Source organism: Callithrix jacchus, chromosome 7 (genome assembly GCF_049354715.1).
Source record: "Callithrix jacchus isolate 240 chromosome 7, calJac240_pri, whole genome shotgun sequence".
In the NCBI taxonomy this organism is placed as follows: domain Eukaryota; kingdom Metazoa; phylum Chordata; class Mammalia; order Primates; family Cebidae; genus Callithrix; species Callithrix jacchus.
In genome coordinates this window covers 158,653,380-158,680,032 of record NC_133508.1, presented here as the reverse complement: position 1 = coordinate 158,680,032, position 26,653 = coordinate 158,653,380, and the positions used below count along the sequence as shown (strand labels likewise).

Below are 26,653 nucleotides of genomic sequence, written 5' to 3'. Positions count from 1 at the left end.
AGGCCGTCTATTTTGTTCTTCTCCAAGGTGATGGATAGACAAAGGCTTGATCCTGCTGCCTGGATGTTTGCTGACTCTTGTCATGTCATGGATTAATGAAGCATCCTTTTCTGATGAAGGTTTCATGCTGCTGTGCTGTGTCTTCTCATCTCTCTAGGCAAGAAACTGCATATCTTCTGGTTTACATGAAGACAGAGTGCTAATGCATGTGCCCAAAACCTTCAGAGATGGACATACTATCATTTTCCACTTCCGTCCTGAATCTAGAGTCTTCTAAGAGATTTTGCAATGAGGAGAAGCATCGTTTTCCAACTATATAATTGAGCCTTATTTATAATCAGGGATATTATCAAAATATTTAACACTGAAACCCTGCAGGACCTGATCAATCAGGATGGATGGCTTCACCAGCGGACCCAGCCATGTGGCTGCTGGGTCTTGGGTGCTCCCGGCTGTGGTCAGCCCTTTAGTTAGGAGCCTGTGGGAGGTCCAGGTGCTCTAGGGAGGAGAGCAGTGGCAGTGGGGGGCATCTGGATGCTAAGGGTCAGTGGCAGTGGATATTTCAGTATTTTGCAACTGCTATGCCCAGATTTGTGTGTACTGGCTGAATATCAGTGCTGTTTGTAATTTCTCAGTTTTAGAACCAGTGTTAATCCATATAAAACAAGCATTTTGTAACTGTTATTATTTTATTTGGCAAATATTTATTGACAATCTGTTCTCCATAAGATAGTGTGATAGCACAGTAATGAATCAAGTTCTTTTCCACAAAAGGAGTTTTCAGTTTAATGGGGGATAGTAGGCCTGGTGCTATAGGAATTCAAAGGACAGGGAAGTCACTTCTGTTGTGGGGCCCTGGGAGGAGGCTCCAGGATGGAAAGGCTTAGGGTGGAGATGCTGATAGGGACAGCATAAGGAGTGGACTGGCTGCAAAAGGTCGTGCTCAGCATTCAGAAACCATCCACACACCCAGCTCTTTTCCACTAGAGGTGGGGAAGGCTGGGGATGGGAAGGCAGGTGGAGCTCAGAACGTAGAAGGTGTCCAGCAAGGCTTGGAAGCTTGCACCTGTACTGGTGGGTGGTGAGGAACCCCTGAAGGGGCATGAGGAGAGGAGCACTCAGTTGTGTTCTGCTGACATCGATCTGCTGCTGGGGTTAGAGACAAACGTGGTGGGTATGGAAAGCCATCACAGTCACTAGCGCCATTTTGGGGGAAGAGTGAATGTGGCTGGTGAAAGAACGGGCTCAGGGAAAGTTCACCAACCTGGGAGGTGAGCCCCGTGGGTGTGAGCACCCCGACTTTACAGATGATGTGATGAAGACATTCAGATGTTTAACTCTTGTTCAAGATTCCACACTTGATAAGCGGCAGACCAAACTCCCACCTGAAGATGTAGGTCATTTCTTTACTATTTTATTTGTGTTGGTTAACAATGGTGAGCCATTCAGGAGTAAATTATTGTAAAATCTTCAAACAACATAGATAAGGAGGGAATCCCTTCCTTGGAGCTTGCCCTTGTCAGACGGCTGGTTGAGCATCCCAGGGCATCTGTAACTAACTGCCAGGGACTGGGTTGCTTATGATGACAGAAACGCATGGTGTCCCAGCACCAGAGGCCAGAAGCCCTCACTTGAGGGGTGCTAAGGACTGGCTCCTGGAGGCTCCAGAGGAGGCCTCTTCCCTGCCTCTCAGCTTCTGCTGCTTGCCAGCAATTGTTGTCGTTCATTCGCTTACCCCTGTGTCACTCCAGCCACCACTTCCATCTGCACACGGCCTTCTCTTTTCTTTGCAGAGATGAGGTCTTGTTCTGTTGCCCAGGCTGGAGTGCAGTGGTGCGATCATGGCTCACTGCAGCCTTGAACTCCTGTGCTCAAGTGATTCTCTTGCCTCAGCTTCCCCAGTAGCTGAGACTACAGGCACATGGCACCATGCCTGCCTACTTTTAAAATTTTGTTTATTTTCCTAGAGATGGAATCTCACTATGTTTCTCAGGGTGATCTTGAACTGCTGGCCTCAAGCAGTCCTCCTGCCTCAATCTTCTGGAGTGCTGAAATTGCAGGTGTGAGCCACCATGCCTGGCCAGTTCTGATTATATTTCAACAGGCATCAATCAGTCCTCAGGGCTCAGCAGTCTCCAAGGGCATGATGGATGAGGAAGAATGTCATGTCCCCATCCGTGCCAGCCCAGGGTCTAGGACGTGTGTGGTCTGAGAGCTTCTGGATGGTCACTGGGTCCAGTGAGCCCCAAGCCCAGTTCCACTGAGCAGCTCCAAGTGAGGTTGCTTTTCCTCCAACTGTTCATTCCAGTCTCTGGGACTATCCTCTCCCATGGCTCAGAGGAAGGAGGTCTCTGCAGCTCCAGGGATATTGGAGGACAGAAGCCTCTCCACAGTGAGGTGTGGCTCCCCGCTCACTGAATCAGGTCCTGCGATAACCATTCTCCCCTCACCCCAAGGTCATCTGCTGCTCATGCCCAGACTTCAGTGGGCCTGGGGACATTTGGGAATGAGGGACATTCTCACATGAAGACCCATCCCACAGGGTACTGATGGAGGATCAGGAATTCATGCAGGGGCCATGTTGCCACTCTGGGAGCATGGGCCAGCTGAACTGATCTATGGTGGGCAGAACCCCAACACAAGAGGGTTGGAATTTTCATTGACCATGGTGACAGGATTATGTTGAGTATCAGAGGCCCTGGACCCTTAGGTGTGTGGGGAGCTTTGCTGAAAGCACAGAGTTCATGGCTTTTACCCTCCCTGTTTTGTGTGTTCAGGCCCCCTGCAGGGCATTGTCCTCATGGCTGGAGCAGCCTGGCCCTCTTCTCAGGCACTGTCCTGTGCACAAGTCATTGTGGGAATACTGGGCTAGTGCCCATCACAAAAGGGACTCCTTTGGGGTGCACATGCAAACTAGAACATCCCAAGGAGGCTGTCACCATTTTGGTGACACCTTCCAGTGTGGTCCGATGGTGTCAGGCTCTTGATCAGGAGGGTGAAATTCCCTCCACCTCAGCCATTTGCCTTGGACTGAGAAAGGCAGGTGGGGTTGACACAGGGGTGACTTCTAATGAATGGATGGGCTGCATTCGTTTTCAGCCTGAGCCTATCAAGAAGAATGAGACTGTCTTTGGGGTCTTGATTCCTTGCCCCAGAGGCAAGAGAGCAGGAAAGTGGACCAGATTGTCATCCAGAACTAAAATAGGGCTTTAATATAATGTAATTATGGGTGGTAGCATACATCATTAAGACTCATAGGTGAATTATTGTAAATTATATTTAGTAAATATGACTGAACTGAGTCTCAGTCTGGGATAGGGTGTCTGGGGACTTCCTAGTCTTGGTCCTTACTTTTCTAGGCAACTCCAAGCCTTCCACATTTCTCCAGAGCCCCAATGCCACTCTGATGTGCACACCCACCTGGTGTGGGGGACCCCAACCACCCTGTGCCCTCTCAGGGCTGTGGCTCTGGCTGCATGCTGGGAGAATGGTGTCCTTCCTCTGGGTGGAGGGGTCACAAGAGAAGCGGGTCTTTCTTTCCTTAAAAATGTCCTCTTAAATAATGACCCTATGCATTTTTGTTGATGGCCCCCTGTCCCATCAAGGGCGAAAATGGGGACAGGTGGGGAGGGTTGTGAGGACTGCCTTGCCACAGTGGGACATGCTGTGTGACGAGAGGGAGAAGATCTCTCAGGCCCAAATGTTGGAGTTAAACCATGCATGTGTGAACAGTGACTGGTGAATGGCAGAGACCAGCTGGGCTCTCAGTTCTCTGGACCATGGTGGAGTGTGTGGCTTCTGACCAGGAGAGGCATGAGGGGCTGATGCTGTGGTCCTTACACAGCTACTCAATAAGGACCATTTACTCCAAGGAGCCAGGGCCTGAAGGCTGGGCCCTGGGCTTACTAATGGGAGGACTCAGCAGCAGTGTTCTCTCTTGTACAGCAGAGTCCCTGAGCAGGGACCTTTGCATGGTCTCAGCAGGTGCTTCCTCTCAGGGCTTCCCCAATGGATAAAGCAAACCTTCCCCCTCCTGGGTCTGCAATGTGCGTGAGCCCAGCTCCAGACTTAGGGTCAGGGAGGGCTGGGCCGTGCCAGATGAAAACACATCTGCAGAAACATCCCCTCCTCTGAAGAGGGTGGAAGCAATGGTGGCCTGGGGAAGGCCTGCCTCCTCTGTTGGTGGCTGTATTTCTGCTGCATCCTTTTATGGTGGGGGTGGGAGAAGCTATGGGAGGCTCTCTTATTAGGCTTCAGCCCTTATGACCTAATCACTGCATAGAGGCTGTGCTTCCTGAGGCCATCACACTGGGGCTTGCATATCCACACATGGCTTTGTGGACACACATTCAGTGTCCAGCTGGGGCAGCTTGAAGGGCAGTGGAGGAGGAGGACAGTGAGCATCAGTTACCACTGGATACCAGCAGGGCCTATGGTTCCTTCCACTGATGACCTCTTGACATTTTTTTCTGGGAAAAAAGGCCAAACAGATTACTGGAGAAACTACTTCATGAAATAAGTGTGTCTAAACAGTACAAGGGCTGGGCTTTAGTGGACTTGATGGTGTCCATCATGATGCCTCTTCAGGGCTGTATGTGCATTCCCAAATGCCTGAATATTACTGCTCGACCAGGGTCATCAGAGATGCCTTATGGCCATTGGGGCCAGCTGGAGTCTCGCTCTGGTTCCAGGCCCAGTGCCCCGGGCGGAATGTGAGGGGGTGCTGGCCTGTGTGTGGGGTCCAACCCCCACACACCAGACTGTCCCTTTGCACTGCTGCATCATGAGGGCCTCTTCCCATGGCAGACAAGCATAACTGGATAAGGGGTCACTCACAATTACACTTCCAGAGACAACCTGCACTCTATGACTGAGCTGTGTGCAGTGATGAAACCCTAGCCCCTCACCCAGTTCAGGACCTGAAGGGGCTGTCCTAGCTCCAGAGGCAGTCATAGAAGAGACTGTTTGCTACAAGTGCTCCACACTGAGGCTGATTAGTGAGGTTCCACAACCACAGGAATGTCATTAAACCAGGAGTAAGTGGTGGGGACAGAAACACCAAGTTGCTGCTACAAGACCTGGGAGTGCAGTGCAGATAGGAGAGGTCCACTTCCAACCCCTACCTGACACCCTCGGAGAGCTCAGTCCCAGGCTCTAGTGTCTGGGAGAGAGCTGTGCCTATGGATATCCCACAGTTCAGGCCAGCACCACCCAGACTAATTGCTCGATGCTCAATTCTCAAGAGATGATAACCAACAAAACCCAAGTGTCTGATATTTGTGGTGGCAGAGGCAGAAAAGATCAGGTCATGTGGCAAAGATAATCTTTGAGAAGCAAAGCAAGAAAAAATGGCGACAGACATGACACTCCAAGGCCATAGACATAATCGCTTTTTAAATTGTATCATTAACATTTTACAAATTACACATATTTCCTTTTTTTCTGATTTTATCCTCCTCCCTCTTCCTCATCTCTGAAGCAGCAGGACTGGCTGGGCTGCCCCTGGGAAGCCTCTGTTGGAATTCACTTGAAGTGGCTGGCAAAATATTAGGGAAATTTTAGGGAAAGTTATAGATTAGTCTCAAACCTTTTGGAAGGCTGAAAGGTTTTATTGGGACAGGCTGAAGACAGCTGGTCCATTATGTTAGGGAAAAGATAGATGGTAAGAGGCTTTCCCAGGTGAGTGTCTTTATCCCACATCCCTTTGTCTCAACTCTTTTTCCTCATGTAAACTTTATGCTGGATGGTTCTCTTAGGGAGAGGTGAAAGGGAAATTACCCATTAATGGTGTTTGTTCTGGGCCCTGGTACCAAAAGCTTTTCTCATCATAAAACCACTCTTCGCCGTGTTAATTATCCACAAGCATGTTGACTTAGAACCTCTATTATAAAATTCATGCTGAAGAAATGTGAGGATGGACAGGAGTCTGGTCAATTGGCTGCAGTCACCCTCTGAAAGCAGCAGATGACCATCCCTAGCCCACTTGAATCACTGAACCAGGTGTGAGAGTGAATTTATTCACCCATCGTTGAGTCAGGGACTGCAGACAGACCTCTGCTGGTGGTGATTGACATCTCAAGCCTCTTCTGTGGCACCCTGTCTCCAGAGTGTGCATCTACCTGGAGTGTCTTCATTGTCACGGCTGGAATCATGTCTCCTGTGGCCAATCAAGCTCTGGAGACACAAACACCAGCAAGAAAGGTGTTTACCCAGAGGAGCTTACCCATCCTGCCTGCTGCAGAGAAGGTCACACTGGCTCCCACAGAAACTCCCTGCTCTGTCCTCAGCCTTCTCAGAACTCATCTGGGATCTCTGGCATCAGAGGCTTTCATAAGGTCAATGGTCACATTTGCAAACTTTCACATCAAGAGAGGACCTCCTTGCAACCTGCCACTCCCCTATCCTCTAGATCATTACAGCTCTCACCACCGGTCTGATCAATGTGGGGCTCCATCCGCTACAGGCAGGCTTCAGATCAGTGATCCAACAAACAGACCCTGTGCCAGGTCAGAGCTGCTGTGGCAAGACTATCCTGTGCAGATGGGAATGTTCTCTCTTCATTGTGTGAAGGGCTACTGGGTGCTCGAAACGTGTCCAGTCTGATGAGGGGCTAGATATTACATTTTTTAAAAATTAATTAAAATAGACAACCCTGGCTAATGGCTGACACCCTGGAGAGCATAACACTGGGGATCCAGAGATGTGGGAGACATCACCCCATCTCCCCTGTTTTTTTCTTGCAGAGTAGCAATCAATGTACAAGTGCTATCTTTCATTTAATAGGTACTTCCTGTGCACAGGCACAAGTACTGGCCACTCTGAGGCCCTGGGGATGCTAAACAGTGGGTCATATCTGGGCCCTAGAGGGCTTCAGAGCTGTGGCAAATTGTAAACAGAGTGAAGAGCTTGGCCCTGCAAACCTGTGCTGGAAAATCAGGGAAGCCGCAGCAGAGGGGAGAGGACACCTCACTGTCCCAGGAGCCCACCTTAATCTCCCCTGGCCCTGACCACAGCCTGGAGTGTGATGAACTACACACATATGAAGTGTAAAACTAGATAAATTTTAAATATATATTTATATATGCAATCATGGAGATGCGAGTTTTGTATTTGGAAACTGACAATAGTGGCTGTGCTACTAGAGGGGATATGAATGCAGGGCCTCCTAGACAGCCACACTCAGAGAGCAGCAGGCACATTCACACTCAGAGTGCCAGCTCCATACACCAGCCTCCCACCATCTGAAGGGGAGTACAGCTGCTCCCTGAAACGTGTCCGTTACTCATTATCTAAAAAATCAGCTTCCATCAACACTTCCCTGATCCTCACCCCTAATAGGAACCCAGAATCAAGGAGCCTCTCCAACCAAAGCCAAAAGGAAAGTTCCACTTTCCATATCACCTCCGCTATTTCTCAGCAACTGAGTGATTCCAGAACATGCACCACTTTTACTCACTCTTGGGATAATCTGTAATTGAAACAGGAAAGGTTCCCTTGTTCCCCTCACAGGGCGTGCAGTGGGGGTGCAGCTCACTTCTTCAGTTGGGCAGGTTGTGGGGCCCTGACCTTACAGCAGTGTATAGGGGTGAATGTTTACATCTGAGGCACCAATGGGAGTGTGTTACGGCATGCTCTTTGAGTTTGCTGTCTACAGGTGGCTCATGTTAACCCACTCAATTAGGCCCTATACCTTGTCACAAGGACAGAGGGCTTTCTCAATCCCGGGGTTTCTTGCCTTGGTGTAGGGGAAGAATTGGATCACATGTGGGCTTGGAGAATGAGTGCAAGGTTTTATTGAGTGGGAGTAGCTCTCAGCAGATCGGAAGCCAGAAGGGAGATGGCTTTCCCTTAGAGCTGGGACATTGGTGGCGCAACTCTTCTCCAGCGGTGGGACTCCTCTTCAATCATTTCGCTTTGGCCAGTGGCCTGCCCTCGTGCTGGTGCCTGACAGTGCACTTCTCTCAACGTCCAGCCACCTCTGTGTTGTTCCACTGATATGCTTCTCTCAACGTGGTGGGCCGGAATGGTGTTGGGAAATGTAACATTTGGGCATGAAGGCAGGAGTGCTTGTCCTCACCTAGGTCCGTGGGACTGGAGTCCTACCAGGGACCTCACCCTCCTCTACCCAGCCCTTCCCTTCCCCTGTTTTGTATCATTTAAAGTAACAACACTCTTTTCTTCCCAGCACTTCTGTATCATAATTACAGAACAGGTTGCTTTAGAAAAACAGAGGGGAAACTGTAGTCCAGTCAAAGCCCTGCAGTGACTGTGAGGACACCCGTAGGACATGCAGGAGCTTTCCCTGGAGGGTGGGTCTGTGGGTCTTCCCAGTCTATTTTGGCTGGCAATTGGAAAATTCTTAGTCCCAGAAGAAGGAAGTACAAGTGCTGAGGCCAGGCCCTTTCCCAGTTGTTAATAAGCTGAGGCTGCCATTCATGACTAACACTGTCTTGCCAGGAAACAGTATGTATCACATGTTATGTATATTGCCAGATTTTCATACATGAATGAATTTGAAATGTAATAAACAAATTGTCATGTCTATTTTGGACAAAAACAGGCAATCCTTCCTTGCTGTGAGGTGTGCCTCTTCCTCTAGCAGCCTCTTAGGAAGGTTAGGAGGACAGAGTGGCTGGCTGGAAGTGCACTGGTGGTGTTGCCTGTGGATGACTCGGGGCACTGGCTTGAGATGTTCACAGCCCTGCGTGGGCATGGTGGGCTTACCGCATGAACTCAGTTGCTGCTGTGTCATCCTCCTCAGTGGAAGAGGCTTGGAAAAGAGAAGCAGGACTGGGATGAGGCTCAGCATCCTCAGCTGTGGAGCTAGAGACCCCCTAATTCAACAGGAAATGCTCAGTCTCTCCATGTGCCCAACTCTACACTGTAATGCAAAAGAAAGTCCCCTGACCTCTCCTGCCATGTTTAACTGCTGCTAAATTGCCAGTATCTTTTTGACATCTCCGTAGACCTGCTCACATAGGCTGGAAGGGTGGCTCCTTACAGGGGCAGGTGTGGGCCTGGTGCTGGTGCTCTAACTCTGCTGTCCTGGGGTGCCTTAGTCAGGCTAATGGGGCTCATTGATCAGCAGGGGTCCTGCTGGTTCTAATTAATCAATTCTAGGATGTGTAGCTCACAAAATTTGAATATTTCTGAGGATATTTTCCTGGCGTTACTGAGACATATTTGAACAATTTTAAAATACGTATGTATAAGGTATAAAATGTGAAGTTTTGATATACCCAAACAATGTGAAATGATGACCAGCATCAGGCTCATAAACATTCCCATCCCTTCACATTGTTGCCATTTGCGTGTGTGGTGAGAATATTCCAGGTTCGCTTTCTCACCAGATTCCGAGTGTGCAGTTCATCACTGTGAACTATGGTTGCCATGCTGTGTGCCAGGTCTCTAGAATGTACTCATTACATAACTGAAAGTTTGTGTCCTTTCACCAGCTCTCCATTTTCTTCACTCTTGGACACCACCCTTCTACTCTGTTTCCATGACTTGGACTTTTTAGGCTAATAGCTGGGTGAAATCTATGATATGTGCAAAGATGTCCTGGGCTATGTCAGCACAGGGGCTGCCTTTTAACCACGGATGGTGTTTTGGAACTCCACACACCCAGGTACTTCCAGGCATATGCACAGGGCTGGATCTCTCCTGCCCTGTGACCCATGAGTTGGCTACTGAGTGAGGAATGCCACCCAGTGGTCCTGATCTTCCACATGGGGCCCCAACCCTCATTCACCCTGCATCTCTTTCACAGAGAAGCTCAGGAGTGTGGATCATTCTCTATGCCTCATTTTCTGAAGCATGAGACTGGAAAGTGAGCCCCTGGGCAAGGCTGTGATGACCCATGAACATGTCAACATGTGGGAAGCACTCAGTGGCAGTGGGGATCCCCTAGAGAACATTGATGTAGCACCTGTGCTGTGTAGGTGGGACAGCTCTCCTGAGGAGACACACTCCCACACACATTCAGTCACACCGCATGACACCCATGAAGACCCCTCCAGAGTCTCATGCACACAAACCTAGAGGGATATGGTTGCTCCAGGGACTGTACAATGAGGCCAGGGTTCTTTGCCTGCAAAAATCACTTCTTATACCACCCCTGTCTTGTGCCCAGTGGGAAGCTGGAATCAGATTGAAGCCAGCAGAAAAATCCTGCCTTGCTTTTCATCTGGATTTTTTATCAGTGAGTCAGTGATTCCAGAACACAGGCTGTCTTTCTGAGGCCACCTACAATTACAGGAGAGAAGGGACCATGAGGACCAAGTCACGCTGCATGGTGTTTCTCAGGTCTTTTGCTTCCGCTGTGAACACAGAATCCCAGATGGAAAGCAGTGGTCAAAGGCCCCAGAAGCCAGCACAGACACCTTGGGGAAGGTGCAGGCTTTCCCTGGAGGATGTGTCTCTCTAGTTCACGGTGGCCGCCAATCACAAAACTCTAAATCTGGAGAGAATTTGCTGCTGAGCAAAACTTCCTCTTTCACACAGCTTAAAGCCTGATGCTGCCCCTCCTGACTGCCCTCTCCAACCAGTGTCTTCTGGAAGAGTCAGCTAGGGTCAGTGCAGGCTGCTAGAACAAGGCTGGCTGGGTGCTGAGGCTCCTGCCTCTTACCTCTTGGGAGGCCAGGGAAGGTGGATTGCTTTGAGAGGTTGATCACCACCTGTGGGGGGCCTGTCCTGCAAACCCTGACTGTGACAGATGAATAAATACCCTCCACACACAAAGTACAGTGAATAAGTCAGCTGCTCTCAGAGGGCCATTGCAGATACCCAACACTTCAATAGCTGTCCCTCCTCACATTTATTCAGTTTACATTTAATGATAGAAGCTCTAATTCAACATGCTTGTGAATAATTAACACAGTTAAAGATTTGGTTCCAGGGCCCAAAGCAAACACCATTAAGAAGTAATCTCCCTTTGACCTCCCCCAATAGGGCCATTGGCTCAAAGGTTAGTTTTAAGACCACATGAGTAAACAAGGGAGTTAGAGTAAAGACAAAGGAATGTGAGGTAAACAGACTTAACTGGGGAAGCTTCTATTATCCCTAATTTTTACCCATGACCTAATACTCTAAGGTAAGAACCAGCTGCCTTCAGCCTGTTCCATTATTACAAGTTATAAAAACCTTTTTGTCTTCCAAAACATTTGAGACTATATCTTATAACTTTCCCTGATATTTCCCTTAATATTTTGCCAGCCACCCTGAGTGAATCCCAACATTGCTTGAGGCTAGGAGATCAAAACCTGCCTAGGAAACATAGTGAGACCCTCACCTCTACAAAAGCATAAAGAAAATTAGCCCCGCATGGTGGGGTTTCCCTGTGGTCCCAGCTGAGATGGGAGGATAACTTGAGCCCAGAAGATCAAGGCTGCAATGAACTCAGATCGCACTACTGCACTCCAGCCTAGGCAGCACAATGAGACCCTGTCCCCAGAAAAGAAAAGGTAACCCAAATACCATGAGCTGGGTGGTATAAACACAGTTTTTTCTTTCTCACCATTCTGGAGGCTGGGATTGTCTGTTGAAGAAGCTACATAATCTGTGATTCAAACTAAGTGTCATTTTGTAAAAAGGCAAACTCTAGAGACAATTTTTAAAAATCAGCTGTTTCCAGCCAGGTGTGGTGTCTCATTCCTGTAATCCCAGCACTTTGGGAGGCTGAGGTGGGCACATCACTCAAGGTCAGGAGTTAGAGACCAGCCTGGCTAACATGGGGAAATCCTGTCTCTACTAAAAATGCAAAACTTAGCCAGGGGTGGTCAAGGGCAACTGTAATCCCAGCCACTCGAGATGCTGAGGCACGAGAATCACTTGAACCTGGGAGGTGGAGGTTACAGTGAGCCGAGAGCATGCCACGGCACTCCAGTCCAGGTAACAGAGTGAGATTGGTCTAAAACAAAAAATTAGCTGTTTCTGAGAAAAAGACAGAAGGACTAACAGTTGAAGCACAGGGGATTGTCAGCAACAGAACGATGAGTGCATGCAAAATGGAGCAAGACATTGCAAATTTTCTTGAAAATTCACAATAGAAAGAGTAATCCATAATGCTAAGACATTTAGTTAATAATATGTAAATATTGGTTTATTAACCATAACAAATGCACCATACTGACATGTCAATTACAGGGAAAATGGAGGAAAGGGGCATGTGCTAATTTCAGTATCTGCTCTATTTTTTTGCTAATGTAAAACTTATCCAAATTATAGTGTCTATTAATTAGAGAGTCATTTGGCAACACTATCTTAGGGGCAGATCTATTGCAGCAAATGTTTAACAATCAGTTTTTGTCTAAACAGGAACTTCAGATGTGTTTCACTACGAAATGTGAACCAAAGCTGAGCTGTGGATGTATCTTTATGTGTTTGAAACATTACTGATTGAATACTAAATTAAAATTTTCTTACATGAATAACAATATGGTTATTCATTTTAAATATGCAACTTTGGAACAAATGCAATCATTATTCTTGAATCAATGTAAGGGCTGGGTATCCACAGTGCCATCAGCTTACCGTCTGCAAGTGCACCTGTGCTTGGTCGGGGGACCTTTCTTGACTTGCTGCTGGTCTAGGCTGTATAGATTCTTGAAGGAGGAAAATGCTTTTCTCCTCAAATTTATTAGCTAAGAACCTGGGAAATGCACTCACAGTAAAGAGCTACTGACAATTTGACAGAAGACCAGAGGAAACGTACCATAATTGATGCAGAGCTTAAATGGTGGATCCCACTGTGCTGACTCCCCGACAGCCTCTGAGCCAACGCTGGGCTTTCAGAAGATCTTGGGTTCTCACGTGCACTTGAAACACCTAAGGGAAAGGTTGTGTGGAAAATGCCTTTATGATGAGACGGTCCAGAAAGGCAGTTGAGCAGAGTGACTGAGCATGGGGGCTGGGGCCTGAGGGCCTGGGCTCAATCCCACTTAGAGCCACGAGAACCAGGGAACATCCTGCAACCCCTCAGCCTCCAGTTCTCTGCACTGCCATCTAAACACTTTAATGGGGCTGACTGGTTAGCACGATGAGGCCAAAGATCATTGAACAGAGTTAAAGCTTTAGAAAAAGTGGCTAATTCTTCAATGCTCCATGATTCCTCCATCATTAAATGCCTGGGAGAACAAGCTACACACTTGACAGTGCATGACCAGAGAGGGGACATGGATGCTCCAGGGCAGAGGAGGGTGGAGGTTGGCTTTTCTTCATTCGTGTGTGTGGGAGGCTTTACAGTGCACGGACAGTACATGTGATCATCTCCTGTGATGTCCACATCAGCCCTGAGGGTGGGCAGAGCAGGAGCTGTGGCCTGCACTTCATAGTTGGAAGAAATTCTCTTAAAGGCATGTCTTTCCAGTCACCACACTACTGTGTGATGCACCTGGGGCAGAAGCATACCTGAGGCCTCGGGGCCAGAGATGTCTTCACACTCCAGACCTCCAGCTCATGCTCTAGACCCCCCAAAACATGAACTCCCCTGACTCTCAAGACGTCCTGACCCAAGGTTTCTGTGAAAGGGCTGATGTCCTAGAATATATGCCTGAGCCCAGATAATAGCTTGGACACAAGACACGGCCTCTGTCTCTTCCTTTCCATCCCAGACTCCAAACAGGATGTGGTTTATCTCAAATGAAGCCCCTTGGAAAGACGAGGGTGATTCAAAACAGGGAAATCCTTTTATAGAAGCATCACAGTCAGCTGCCATGGGCTACACGTTTCCAATGATCAGTTGGCTACAACGGACCCCTGCAGCCAACTGACCCCTAACTGTAGTAGGCTTTGTAACACCCAATTGTTTTAGAAAGCAACATTCTAAACTGTCACATAACCGCTTCACTTCCCTCCACTTGACCAACCCTGGGTGAGCAGCTAATGCCCTTATCTGATAAGGGGCGCCTGGGATGGAGTGTCAGTGGCTTGATGAACTCAGTTTATAAAGCTTCCTGCCTGACTTACTATTGATCTGAGCCACTGTCTGTGCAGCTGGACTAAGGCCTGGCTGAGGATAGGCAGTGACTGCACCAGCACAGAGTGGACCTTTCTTCCTGTTCATTTCTTCCAAACCAAAGGTCAGCATCTTCAGACTCCTATTTCATCCCGAGCCCTGCAGGGACAATGCACAGAGTCCCTTCTCCTCTTAGAGGGAACCCTCCACAGCTACAGCCTGGAGACTCCACCCCAGGACTATCCCTGAGGACCACTCAGGTCCTATTTCTAACCAAATGTTCATTCCTCTAACCTGAGGGCTCTGTCTCTTCTCACTACTCTCCCCAGCAGCACCCTAAACAGTAGGGATCCTGTCCTCATCCTACATTTATATCCATATCAAAACCCCTGTCTTTCCTTTACAAAACCAAAATGTGGCACACACACACCATGGAATACTGTGCATCCATAAAAAAAGTGAGTTCTTGTCCTTTGCAGGGACATAGATAAAGCTGGCAGCCATCATCCTCAGCAAACTAACACAGGAGCAGAAAACCAAACACCACATGTTCTCACTCATAACTGGGAGTTGAACAGTAAGAACACATGGGCAAAGGGAGGGGAACATCACTCACTGGGGCCTGTCAGGGGTAGGGGGCAAGGGGAGGGAGAGCATTAGGACAAATAGTTAATGCATGTTGGGCTTAAAATCTAGATGACAGGTTGATGGGTGCAGCAAACCACCATGGCCCATGTCTACCTGTGTAACTAACCTGCACATTCTGCACATGTATCCCAAACTCAAAGGAAAATTTAAAAAACACCTCGGAATCAAGATTGCTAACATATTGTGTTGGATTTTGGCAACAGTATTTGAAAGAGTTTGACTTTTAATTCACCTTTCTTGTCATGTCTTTTACAGAATTTGCTATCATGATTTTCCCAGTTAAAAGAGAGCAGTGTGAGCGTGTTCTTGTACATATAAAATTGAAGTTACTTCTATTTAAAATATAGATAGACTCCCAGGGAGACAATAAGGATGGACGTTTGCACGATGGAAAGATGATTTGCATTCGTTTTTAGGTGATGGTTGTTTTACCTGTGGCACAGTGCACATATATGACATGCACAGACTGCTGCCTTCTTACAAACACTGTGTTACCAGCACCCAGATGTAAATCTCCTGGCAGTCCCTCTTCAGCTGATTTCCAGGCAGTAACCCCAGGAGATACCTACTCTGATCATGATCAATGTATTTTAAATTTATTTTTAAACATCATAAAAATGCAAACCTGCAGCATTTACTCTTTTGTTTCTGATTGAAAATTATATGTGAGTATGTGAATTTCACCCATGTTCCACATGATGAAACATCTGTCATTTTGTACTGCTGAGTCAGTATATAACAGTGTAGAAAGTTGGCACAACTAGTTCACACCTCCGTGTTTTTTACATTCACTCTGCTGTTTCTCAGGTTGGTTGCTTGAAACAAGGCTTCTGTAAAGTTCACCAGGTGGACAACATCCTTGGCTCATGTCTCTTGAACATAGGTGGCAGGAGTGGGACTGTAGGGTGACAGGTGCTGACTGTGGTACACACTGGAAAGCCATTTATCAAAATGGTTGAAACTAAGTATGTTCCCAGAGTAACATGACAGTTCAAGCTCCTCCACATCCTCACCACCCTTTGCATTTTTGTCTCTGATAACGTGCCTATTCTGGTGGGTGTAAGAGTGAGAAACTAGTTTCAATGTGTACTCTGCTAATGACTTGGGATGGAGTGCATTTTCATGTGCTGAACTTGCTGATTTTCTAGGATTCTGATAAGGCACATAAACTTATGAGCTCCTGAATGGCTATTTAAGGTGCTTTTTAGAAGAAGGATCCAACAGGCAAAATTGCAGAGAAATATGGAACAATGGAAAGATATTAGCAAGGACAATCTAGATTTCAGAAAAAAATAGAAAAGACAGATAAAATGGAAATGCCACTAAAAACGGACAAATATCACAACAAAGCAATTTAGAGAAGGCAAAATGTGGATGAATAAGTCACATGAACACATGTTCTGATCCACCTGAGGTGAAAGAAACCCCTGTGGAGCCCAGCACGTCTGTGTGGGAAGAGCTGCCTGGAACAGCAGAGTACAAAGCAAAAGGACTTGGGGGGAGCAAAATGGGAGTGACAGGAGCTGGCAGAGCCCCCTCAGCAGGAAGCCAGGGAGAGGGCTTGGAGATCAGCCAGCCAGGGTCAGGGGCAGGCAAAACCTATAGGTTCCTGTGGATGCCCTAGAATTGTGCAGTTACTTCTGAGTGAGGCACGAAACCAGTGAGTGTTGAGCAGACAACTAATGTTGCAATTTAAAAAACAAAAATAAAACAAATTTTCAGTCAGGCTGTGGAGCTTCAGAAGCTCTTACAACTGGGATATTTATAAGGTCAGCCATCCGGCAGGATATCCCTCAGCACATAGTAACATTAAGAGTGCACCCTCCATGCGGCTAGTCCACTGTGGTTCACAGATGGAGGGAAATGCACAGAAGGAAGTCCTCACTGGTCACGTTGTTATTGGCAGCAACCTGGCTGCTCAGCACAAGGGTTTATAACTAAAGTGTAGCTTACACAATGCTGACCTGTTGGAAGTAATGGAAATGGTTCATATGCACATATGGATGAAATTAAATGTTTAAGTCTGAGTTTAAATCTCAGAAAAAATAAACCAGATGAGGTCTAAAGAGGAAAACTTATTTGCTTAAGAAATAGAAACACGGTATGAATTCTTTACATTTGTGTAGAGATGATTTGGAAGTCGAAGTGGAACCACATGATTTACACTTGAGTTGGTGACTCAGAGATGGAGGAAAACATGATTTGAAATGGTTATAAAAGAATATGAAAGAGAGGCCTTTAGGTGGCTGATGATGAGAGTGTTAATAGTGTGAGTAAACTCTGTGCTTCTGGGTCCCAGGAAAAACCGACAGATAGTGCCACACATGCTCTGCTGGCACAGCTGGCAGGAACAAGTGACCTCCCTTCAACACACATCCCCTATATTTAAGATTCCCGGCTGCCCTGGCCCCTCTCTGACATCGTGAGCAGCTTCAGAAGGGAGGATCGGGACAGCCAAGGCTCTCCACCTGAGATTCCCCTGTGTGTCAGAGGCAGGAAGGCTTTGGGGTCTAAGGGCAGTGTGGGACAGTGAGGGACACTCCTGAGATGGCCTCTCCCAGCTGGAAAATGACTCAGAGCCTCCATGGGAGTTTGGTCATCAGGGAGCCCACTGGGTAGATTTGGGTGGCAACACTGACCTACTAGGACACACCTTCACCCCACCGGGTCAGCTGTGAGAACTCAGGGCAGAGGGGCCCGGGAAGAGGCAGGTCGCAGCTCTTAAATGCAGTGGCTCTGCTCCCATTTTGGGAGATGTAAGGTGGCTTCGGAAAGATGAGGCTCCACAGCAGTGTCAGGAAGTGGAGTGGCATCTGAACCATCTCCAGGGCTCCTGTCTTTACCCTCCTCACTCACTGCACAGAGGAGGGGGCACCTCACCTGGGGACAGGGATCCACAGTCGGCTCTGCTCCACACACCCACCCTCCTCACTATGCTGATTCTAACCCACAGTCCCTCCCCTCTGTCCAATTTAGGGTCTGTGGCCCAGGCAGGGCCAACTCAGCCACCCTCAGCATCTGAAGGTTCAATGCCACAGCTGTCTGCACTGAGGACAGCAGCCACACTGGCAACGTTGACAGCTGGGGCCAACAGGACACATTCTTCACGTGTACACGCTGTGAGCATTTTCTGTCATTCTGTGCTTTGTAAGTCATATTCTTAAAGGGGACTTTTGCTATGCCAGATAGTTTCAATGTTTATGAAGACCAATGCTTTTTTCTCAAGATCAGTATTTTTGTGTCCTAAAACAACTATACATATAGGCATATGTGTGTGTGTTTGTATATATATATACTATATACATAACTGTATACACATGAATATGTGCATGTATATACAACTGTGTATATATACATAGACACATATGTATATACTTGTATATATACACATACACACATATATGTTCATATGAAAAACATTTGAATTATATCTCAAAGTTCTGTTAAAAACATGAACGCTTGATATTCTAGTGCTAAGTAAGGGATGGCTTTATTTAAAACATAGTTTCCAATAGATTCCTTTAAAAATATTATAGCAGGGATTTCCAGATCACCCCCACTCCCACCTTTTTATCATTTTTGACTATTTTCCAGAGTTGTGAATCCAATGAGGTGAAGGTGGAAGAAAGCATTTAGAAGGCCAGTAGGTACAGGAGAGCTGGTGTCGGGTGAGGCAAAGTGGGGAGAGTTGCTCCTTTAAATGGAAGCCTCTGGAACCTGGAGAAAGCAATGGTGAGGTGGGCAACCTTCCTGCAGAGCTACCAGAGGCGTGCATGAAGCCCCAGCAGTGGATGATGCCCCAGGCGTGGATGATGCCCATCTGTGGATGATACCCCAGGCATGAATGATGCCCATCTGTGACTGCTGCAGCAGTGAATGATGCCCCAGGTGTGGATGATACCCCAGGCATGGATGATGCCCCAGGCGTGATGCCCCGCAGTGGACGATGCCCCAGGCATGGAAGATGCCCCATCAGTGGATGCCCCAGGTGTGGATGATGCCCCATGCATGGAAGATACCCCAGGCGTGGATGATGCCCCAGGCGCAGATGATGCCCCAGGTGCAGATGATGCCCATCTGTGGATGATGGCGCAGCAGTGGATGATGCCCCAGGCATGGATGATGCCCATCTGTGGATGATGGCGCAGCAGTGGATGATGCCCCAGGCGTGGAAGATGCCGCAGGCGTGGATGATGCCTTAGCTGTGGATGATGCCACAGCAGTGGATGATGCTCCAGGCATGGATGATGCTGCAGCAGTGGATGATGCCCCAGGTGTGGATGATGCTCCAGCAGTGGATGATGCCCCAGGCGTGGACATCCCAGGTGTGGATGATACCGCAGCAGTGGATGATGCCCCAGGCATGGAAGATGCCCCATCAGTGGATGTCCCAGGTGTGGATGATGCCCCAGGTGTGGATGATGCCCCAGTAGTGGATGATGCCCATCTGTGAATGATGCCACAGCAATGGATGATGCCCCAGGCGTGGATGCCCCAGGCATGGATGATGCCCATCTGTGGATGGCACAGCAGTGGATGATGTCCCAGGCATGGAAGATGCCCCAGGCGTGGATGATGCCTTAATCTCAAACAAACAAACAAACAAACTAAAAACCTGTGTGCATAGCAGCTTTGTTCACAATAGCCAAAAACTGCAACCAATCCCAACATTCATTGGGCAATGACCACAATTCAGATGAACCTCAAGGGTATTATGCTGAATGAAAAAAGTCAATCATAAGATTCCATACATACATTCCATGTATAATCATATGCTGAGGATTTTATATCTATCAAACAAAATATCAAAAGATCCCATATATATATTCTAGACGTATGTTCTATGTAATCATATGCTAACGATCTCACACACACACACACACACACACACACACATATATATACACGCACACACACACACACAAAAACCCTTCATTTTATTTTATTTCATTTTATTTTGAGATGGAGTTTCACTCGTTGCCCAGGCTGGAGTGCAGTGGCATGATCTAGGCTCACTGCAACCTCTCCTTCCCAGGTTCAAGCCATTCTCCTGCCCTCAGCCTCCCCAGTAGCTGGGATTACAGGCACATGTCACCAGGCCTGGCTTATTTTTTAATTTTTAGTAGAGACGGGTTTTCTCCATGTTTGTCATGCTGGTCTTGAATGCTCAACCTCAGGTGACCTGGCTGCCTTGGCTCCCAAAGTGTTGGGATTACAGGCGTGAGCCACCACACCTGGCCAATTTGTTTATTTTTTTAAGATGGAGTCTCACTCTGTCACCCAGGCTGGAGTACAGTGGCAAGATGTCAGCTCACTGCAATGCCCACCTCTCAGGCTCCATCTGTTCTTCTGCCTCAGCCTCCCTGGTAGCTGGGACTACAGGAGTGCACCAGCAGGCCTGGCTAATTTTTTTTTCTTTTTTATTTTTTTTCTTTTCTTTCTTTTTCTTTTTTTAGTAGAGATGGAGTTTCACCATGTTGGCCATGTTGATCTCGATCTCCTGACCTTAGGTGATCCACCTGCCTCGGCCTCCCAAAGTGCTGGGATTATAGGCGTGAGCCACCATGCCCAGCCATATATAACTTTCTTCAAAGAAAATTACACAGGTGGAAAAATTTTGGTGTGTGTGTGTGTGTGTTTTGAGACAGGGTCTCACTCTGTCACCCAGGCTGGGGTGCAGTGTTGCAATCATGGCTCAAGTGACCCTGCCACCTCAGCCCCACTAGTAGCTGGAATCACAGGTGCACACCACCAGATCTTTTTTGTTTCTCTTTTTATAGAGACAGAGTTTGACCATGTTGTTCAGGCTGGTCTCGAACTCCTGACTTCAAGTGATCTGCCCACCTAGGCCTCCCACAGTGCTGGGATTACAAGTATGAGCTGCCACACCTGGCCTGAAATTGTTTTAAAAATAAATGGGCAGGGCAAGTGGCTCACACCTGTAATCCCACCACCTTAGGAGGCCAAGGTGGAAGGATCACTTGAGGTCAGGAGTTTGAGACCAGCCTGGCCAACATGATGAAACCCTGTCTCTATTAAAAATACAAAATTCCTGTCTACAGTGCCAGCTACTTGGGAGGCTGAGGAAGGAGAATTGCTTGCAACCCAGATGTGGAGGTTGCAGTGAGCAGAGATTGAGCAACTATGCTACAGCCTGGGTGACAGAGCAAGACTCCCTCTCAATAAATAAATAAATAAATAAAATGTAGTATGACTAATGATGATAACGATCATTTCTTCCCTTCTATTAACATTCCAAGTACTGTGCTAAGTTCTTTACATAAGTTTCACGGTTTTTTTTTTTGTTGTTGTTGTTTTGAGACAGAGTTTTGCTCTTGTTACCCAGGCTGGAGTGCAATGGCGCGATCTCGGCTCACTGCAACCTCCGCCTCCTGGGTTCAGGCAATTCTCCTACCTCAGCCTCCTGAGTAGCTGGGATTACAGGCACACTCCACCATGCCCAGATAATTTTTTGTATTTTTAGTAGAGACAGGGTTTCACCATGTTGACCAGGATGGTCTCGATCTCTTGACCTCATGATCCACCCCCCTTGGCCTCCCAGAGTGCTGGGATTACAGGCTTGAGCCACCGCACCTGGCAAGTTTCACATTTTTATCTTCCCCATAACCCTATAAGCTGGATATTATTATATCCATTTATAGGTGAGGAAGATTAGAGGCCTGGAGACATTAAGTAAATCACCCAAGGTCACACAGTAAGGAAGGGGCATATCTCAGAGTTGCCTGGCTGAGGCAACTTTGCAGCCTTTCCCTCCCCCACTGCACCTTAACTGCCATCTTAGATCTGGGTTTGAGAATGCCTCCCTGGTCCAGAGTCATTATGGCATTTTCTTCTACAGAGTATGTTCCTGGTAAATGGAACTGTTTATTTTCCACCTATTTATTTATTTTTTCTTTAAGATGGAGTCTTGCCCTGTTACCTGAGCTGGAGTGCAATGGTGTGATCTCTGCTCACTGCAACCTTTGCCTCCTGGGTTCCAGCAATTCTACTGCTTCAGCCTCCCGAGTAACTAGAATTACAGGCATGTGCCACCACACCCAGCTAATTTTTTGTATGTTTAGTAGAGACAGGGTTTCATCATGTTGGCCAGGCTGGTCTCGAACTCCTGACCTTGTGATCTGCTCAACTCAGCCTTCCAAAGCGCTGGGATTACAAGTGCGAGCCACTGCACCCAGCTACACTGATGCTCTTATTCTTTTTCCATCTGTTTCTGATGGCAACAGAAACCTTCACCTTCCAAAAACAATCACTAGGAGTCCACCTTGCGCAGAGGTAAGACAAGCTTCCATGCAGGTAGGGGTGCTGTTGCACCCCCAACACCCATACATCCTCCTCTCTATCTGCGTTCAGGTAGGGGTGCTGCTGTACCCCCAGCACCCATGCATCCTCCTCTCTATCTGCCTTCAGGTAGGGGTGCTGCTGCACCCCCAATACCCATGCATCCTCCTCTCTATCTGCCTTCAGGTAGGGGTGCTGCTGCACCCCCAACACCCATGCATCCTCCTCTCTATCTGCCTTCAGGTAGGGGTGCTGCACCCCCAGCACCCATGCATCCTCCTCTCTATCTGCCTTCAGGTAGGGGTGCTGCACCCCCAGCACCCATACATCCTCCTCTCTATCTGCCTTCAGGTAGGGGTGCTGCACCCCTAGCACCCATGCATCCTCCTCTCTATCTCCCTTCAGGTTGCAGCCAGAGGAGTTTGAAGCCTCTGCAGAGAGCACAACTTCACCAACTGGAACAGACTCCCCTTAAAGGAATGTATTTAGGAAGATCATTTCAAGCATACCATGTACACGCATTTCTCCGAAATATGCTTGGATGGACTTCTGTAATCAGAAAGCTGTGTGTATGGGTTTTGCATTTTCTTGGTCCACACAAACCCCTTGAGAGGTCCCTGTGGGCACTGAGCCTATATGTAGACGTCCCCTCCCCTCCTTCATGTCCCAGACATCACAGTCCCTCTGAGGGACTCCCACCCCCTGGGGAGCAGTCCCTCTGACCTACTCCCCACCTTCTGGAAACTGGGAGGTTGGAAAAGGGGGCACATGCCACAGAGCCAGCACACAGTAGGGTACTCAAGTCACATCTAAGCCTTCGTTTCTGCTGTGTGGAAATGCTTCCTTCACAACTGGAGTCTCAAAACCTCCCCTCAGCAAGAAGGTGCTGCTCAAAACTCTGGGCACACATTAGGGCTGGGAGGGGGTGGCGGAGAGGGGAATATGGCCTGCCCATCCACCAGGCAATGGGGCACCTGCCCATCTCTTAGCCTGGTCTAGACCCACCTTCTGGGCTCTGACTGCAATGCCTTTCTCTTTCCCTTTGCAATTCCCCTGGGTCCTGCCCAAGACAGATAAAAGACAGAGCAACCTGTCTTTATCAGAGGTTCTTCTGCCAGAGGGAGGGACCTGGAGAAAACCAGAATGAGGGACAGAGCCAGAGAAAGATAGAGCACCAGGGCCTCCCACACCAGTACCTGAGGGTACACTTTATTCCCCAAGGATTTACCCCCAGGTACATGCTTTATTTCAATCTGTTATCTTTTTCTTTTCATATTCCTTTATGAAGGCACTGGGAAATGCATTTATAAGAGCAAGGGGTGTTGACATCTTCCTGGCAAAAGTATTAATAATGTATTCCCAGGTTAAATTTTGGATCTCTTCCCCCAAGGAAGCCCTGCTGAAGGCTTGGGGGCCCAAATTTGTGTCTGTCTTGCCCACACTTGACCCTGTATCTGCCTTGTGGGGAGACTTCCTTGTGGTTGGGTGACCTCCCTGAATGACCAGTAGCCTCCTTGACCCCCAACCAACTTGGAATGCAGGACGTTCCCAGCCAACTGCCCCTGTGACAGTTGGACTTAGAATCAGATTCATCTTCAACCGACCAAACCAGGCTGCTGGGCAGTTAAGATTCATTAAGTGAAAAAGTGGCCTGTGGGGCTGGTGCTTGGACAGCTCAGGGAATGAAGCCGACAAGCTGCCAGGGTCTCAGTGCCTATTGACCAGAACAGCTGCCCAAGCAGCCTGGAATCAGGCCTGGCTAAGAAGGGTCAGAGGCTGACCCAGCTGAGTGGGCAGCTCCCTGCTCCAACACTTCCTCACCAAGACTCAGGCCCTGCTGTGTAAACCACAACCACTCCAAATCTCCTGATGGCTTCAAGTCCACAGCACCTTCAGTGGAGAAGCTGGCAGAGGGTGATGTCTGAGGCTCCACCTGCTGTTGGCCAGAGGCTGATTCAGATGCTCCTGGGGTTCTGACAATGAGAAGGCCAATATGAGTCTCACTGCACTAAAGTGAAGGTGTCGCTGACGGGTTTGTGTTCCTTTCTGGAGGCTGTAGGAAGACTTTCCTTGCCTTTCCAACATGCAGAGTTTGTCCCCATTCCTCAGCTAGGACCCCTCTCACCTCCAGTGGCAGCCATGGACACTCACAGTATTCTCACATTACGTCATCCTGACAGACTCCCTGCCTTCCCCCTATCACGCACACACACCCTTGTGATGACACTGGGTCCTCTAGAATAGTTTCCCCATCTCAGTATTCTTAACTCCTTCAAAGCCTCTTTTGTCGTGTAAAGTAACATAGTCACAGGTTCCAGGGATTAAAAACGGACACCTTTTGGGCAGCTTATGCTGCCTACCACAGCCACTCACCTCCGTGAACACATTTACGCAAGGCCTTACGCATGGGAACATGAAGTTCCCATGTCTGAGTCATTTCACCATTCTGAGGCTTTTAGGAACACACGTTTGCTTTCTGTTTTTCTAGTGGTAAGATGTGGGTATATTGCCAAAGCCGGGCCAATCAGGAACAGCTACTCCAATGGCTGACACCATCTCTCCTATGTCCCTGCCCTTTACCAGTCACTGAACCCCACCCTGCCCACGAATTCTACATAAGATCAGCAGCCCCGTCTGCTCAGAGAGACTGCGATCAGCGTAGTTTTCCCTTTGAGAACCAATCAGTTAAGACTTGTGTTTATTAATGCAGAAATTATGAGGCAGTGTCATTTGACAAAATGTCTCAATATTACATAGACATAATTACCAAAGAAAGAAGAGGAGAAACAAAAAAAATCGAAGGAAAGGAAAAATAGAAAAACTCTGCACACGCCAGTACAGAGGCATCTGAATCAGCCAGAGGAGAAACTCTGGCTGGGAAAACCTGAGGACCCAGTGCCTGTGAGGCTCCCAGCCTGAGGGGTGGGAGAAGGGAAGGTTTACGTCCTCCCAAAATGTACGTGTTGATGCTCTAACTCCCAGTGTAACTTACACAGAGATGAGGCCTTTAGCGAAGTGACAAAGGCTAGAAGAGGTCATAAGCAGGGGGACTGATCTAATAAGATTAGTGTCCTTCTAATAGGAGGACTAGGGAGTGTGTTCACCCTCTCTCCTGCTCCCCCAAATAACACACAGGGAGAGAAGGACATGTAGGGACAGAGTTAATGGTCATCTGCAAGCCAGGAAGAGAGCTCTCACTAGAATCCAATCTGGATCTTGTACTTCTTGACTCCAGAATTGTGAGAAAATATTTTTGTCTTGGGAGGCCGAGGTGGGCAGATCACGAGGTCAAGAGATTGAGACCATCCTGGCCAATATGGTGAAACCCCTTCTCTACTAAACATACAAAAATTAGCTGGGCGTGGTGGCATGTGCCTGTAGTCCCAGCTACTTGGGAGGTTGAGGCAGAGGAATAGCTTGAACCCGGGAGGGGCAGGTTGCAGTGAGCCGAGATCACACCATTGCACTCCAGCCTGGCGCCTGGCGAAGAAGCAACATTTAAAGCACCCTGTTGATGGTATTTCAGTTATGGCAGCCTGAGCTCACAGTACAGGGGTTTCCTATCCAGTGACTTAAGCAGCTTCTCCTACCTTTCTGAGATCGCCTCGATTTTGTTTAATTCCCATAATCAAAACCCATACCTGCTTTACCCTTGTTAAGGCCGATCTTGAAAAGAGACTCGGGAATCAGAGACTGTGCGTGTCCGGGATGCGGTCAGTGAGATTTCAGAGACGGGCTCCATCTGTAGGGCTGAGTCTCCACAGCCAACCCTGGCAGCATGAGCCTTAGGCCAAGTTTGGACATGGTGTGGCCAAAAGTCAGGAACCACCAGTCTCCCCTGGCCTCCCAGGTGCCTGGCTTCTCTGCAGGAGAGTTCCAGAGGGAGCATCATGGTGCCCCCTTGTGGTCCTTGGCGGCAATGCATGTGGCTCCCCAGGGTGCCAGCCGTTAGGAGCAGCACAGGGATGTACAGGAAAGACATTTCTGTTAGGTTAGAGCAAGACGGCCTGAAGGTTTTTTTTTATTATTATTTTAAAGAAAGAAAAAGGAATGAAGTAGAGGAAGAAAGAGGAAGAGGGAGAGGGAGAGAGAACAGGAGCGTTGCTTTATTCTAAAAATGGGTATTGAAAACCTCTTTTATGCCGATAATTGTGCTTAATAATGGCCAACCAATATTTCACTTAAACCTGTGAGTAGGTGCGATGTGGTACTGATAAGAGTGTATATTCTGTGTATTTAGAGTGGACAGCTCTATAAATGCTTATTAAGAGGGCCTGAAGTTTTGCTGGTTTGTCCTTACATAATACTTAATAGTTTTGCTAATTTTTCATTCATTCAGCCAAGTCTTCCACTCATTCCTCTGTATTTAACAGCCAAAGTTACTCGTGTAAATACTTAAATGCCTGAGTGTAAGACAGAGCTGATTCCATCTCACTACGGAGGTAGGGCATGTCCACCCAAGGCACCAGGCTGCTAAGGGTTCTGCTGTTACTGCCGTGGTTGGTGGTGGTGGTGGTGGTGGCGGTGGTTGTGGCGGTAGTGGAGGCATCAGGCTGCTAAGGGTTCTGTTGTTATTGCCGTGGTTGGTGGTGGTGGTGGTGGTGGCGGTGGTTGTGGCGGTAGTGGAGGCACCAGGCTGCTAAGGGTTCTGCTGTTACTGCCGTGGTTGGTGGTGGTGGTGGTGGTGGTGGTTGTGGCGGTAGTGGAGGCACCAGGCTGCTAAGGGTTCTGCTGTTACTGCCGTGGTTGGTG

At 48.1% G+C, this 26,653-nt stretch overlaps 1 pseudogene across 1 annotated transcript in view; it reads left to right on the top strand.

Annotated features, from left to right (window-relative positions):
- The window catches only part of LOC108590197 (gamma-tubulin complex component 5-like), a 58,508-nt pseudogene extending 36,075 nt beyond the window's left edge, over nucleotides 1–22,433 (top strand). The window contains exons 7-10 of the transcript XR_013520607.1: nucleotides 158–14,078; nucleotides 17,579–17,749; nucleotides 18,197–18,339; nucleotides 22,307–22,433. The product of XR_013520607.1 is annotated as a gamma-tubulin complex component 5-like (transcript). The remainder of the gene's footprint in view (nucleotides 1–157; nucleotides 14,079–17,578; nucleotides 17,750–18,196; nucleotides 18,340–22,306) is intronic.
- The last annotated feature ends 4,220 nt before the right edge of the window (nucleotides 22,434–26,653 follow it).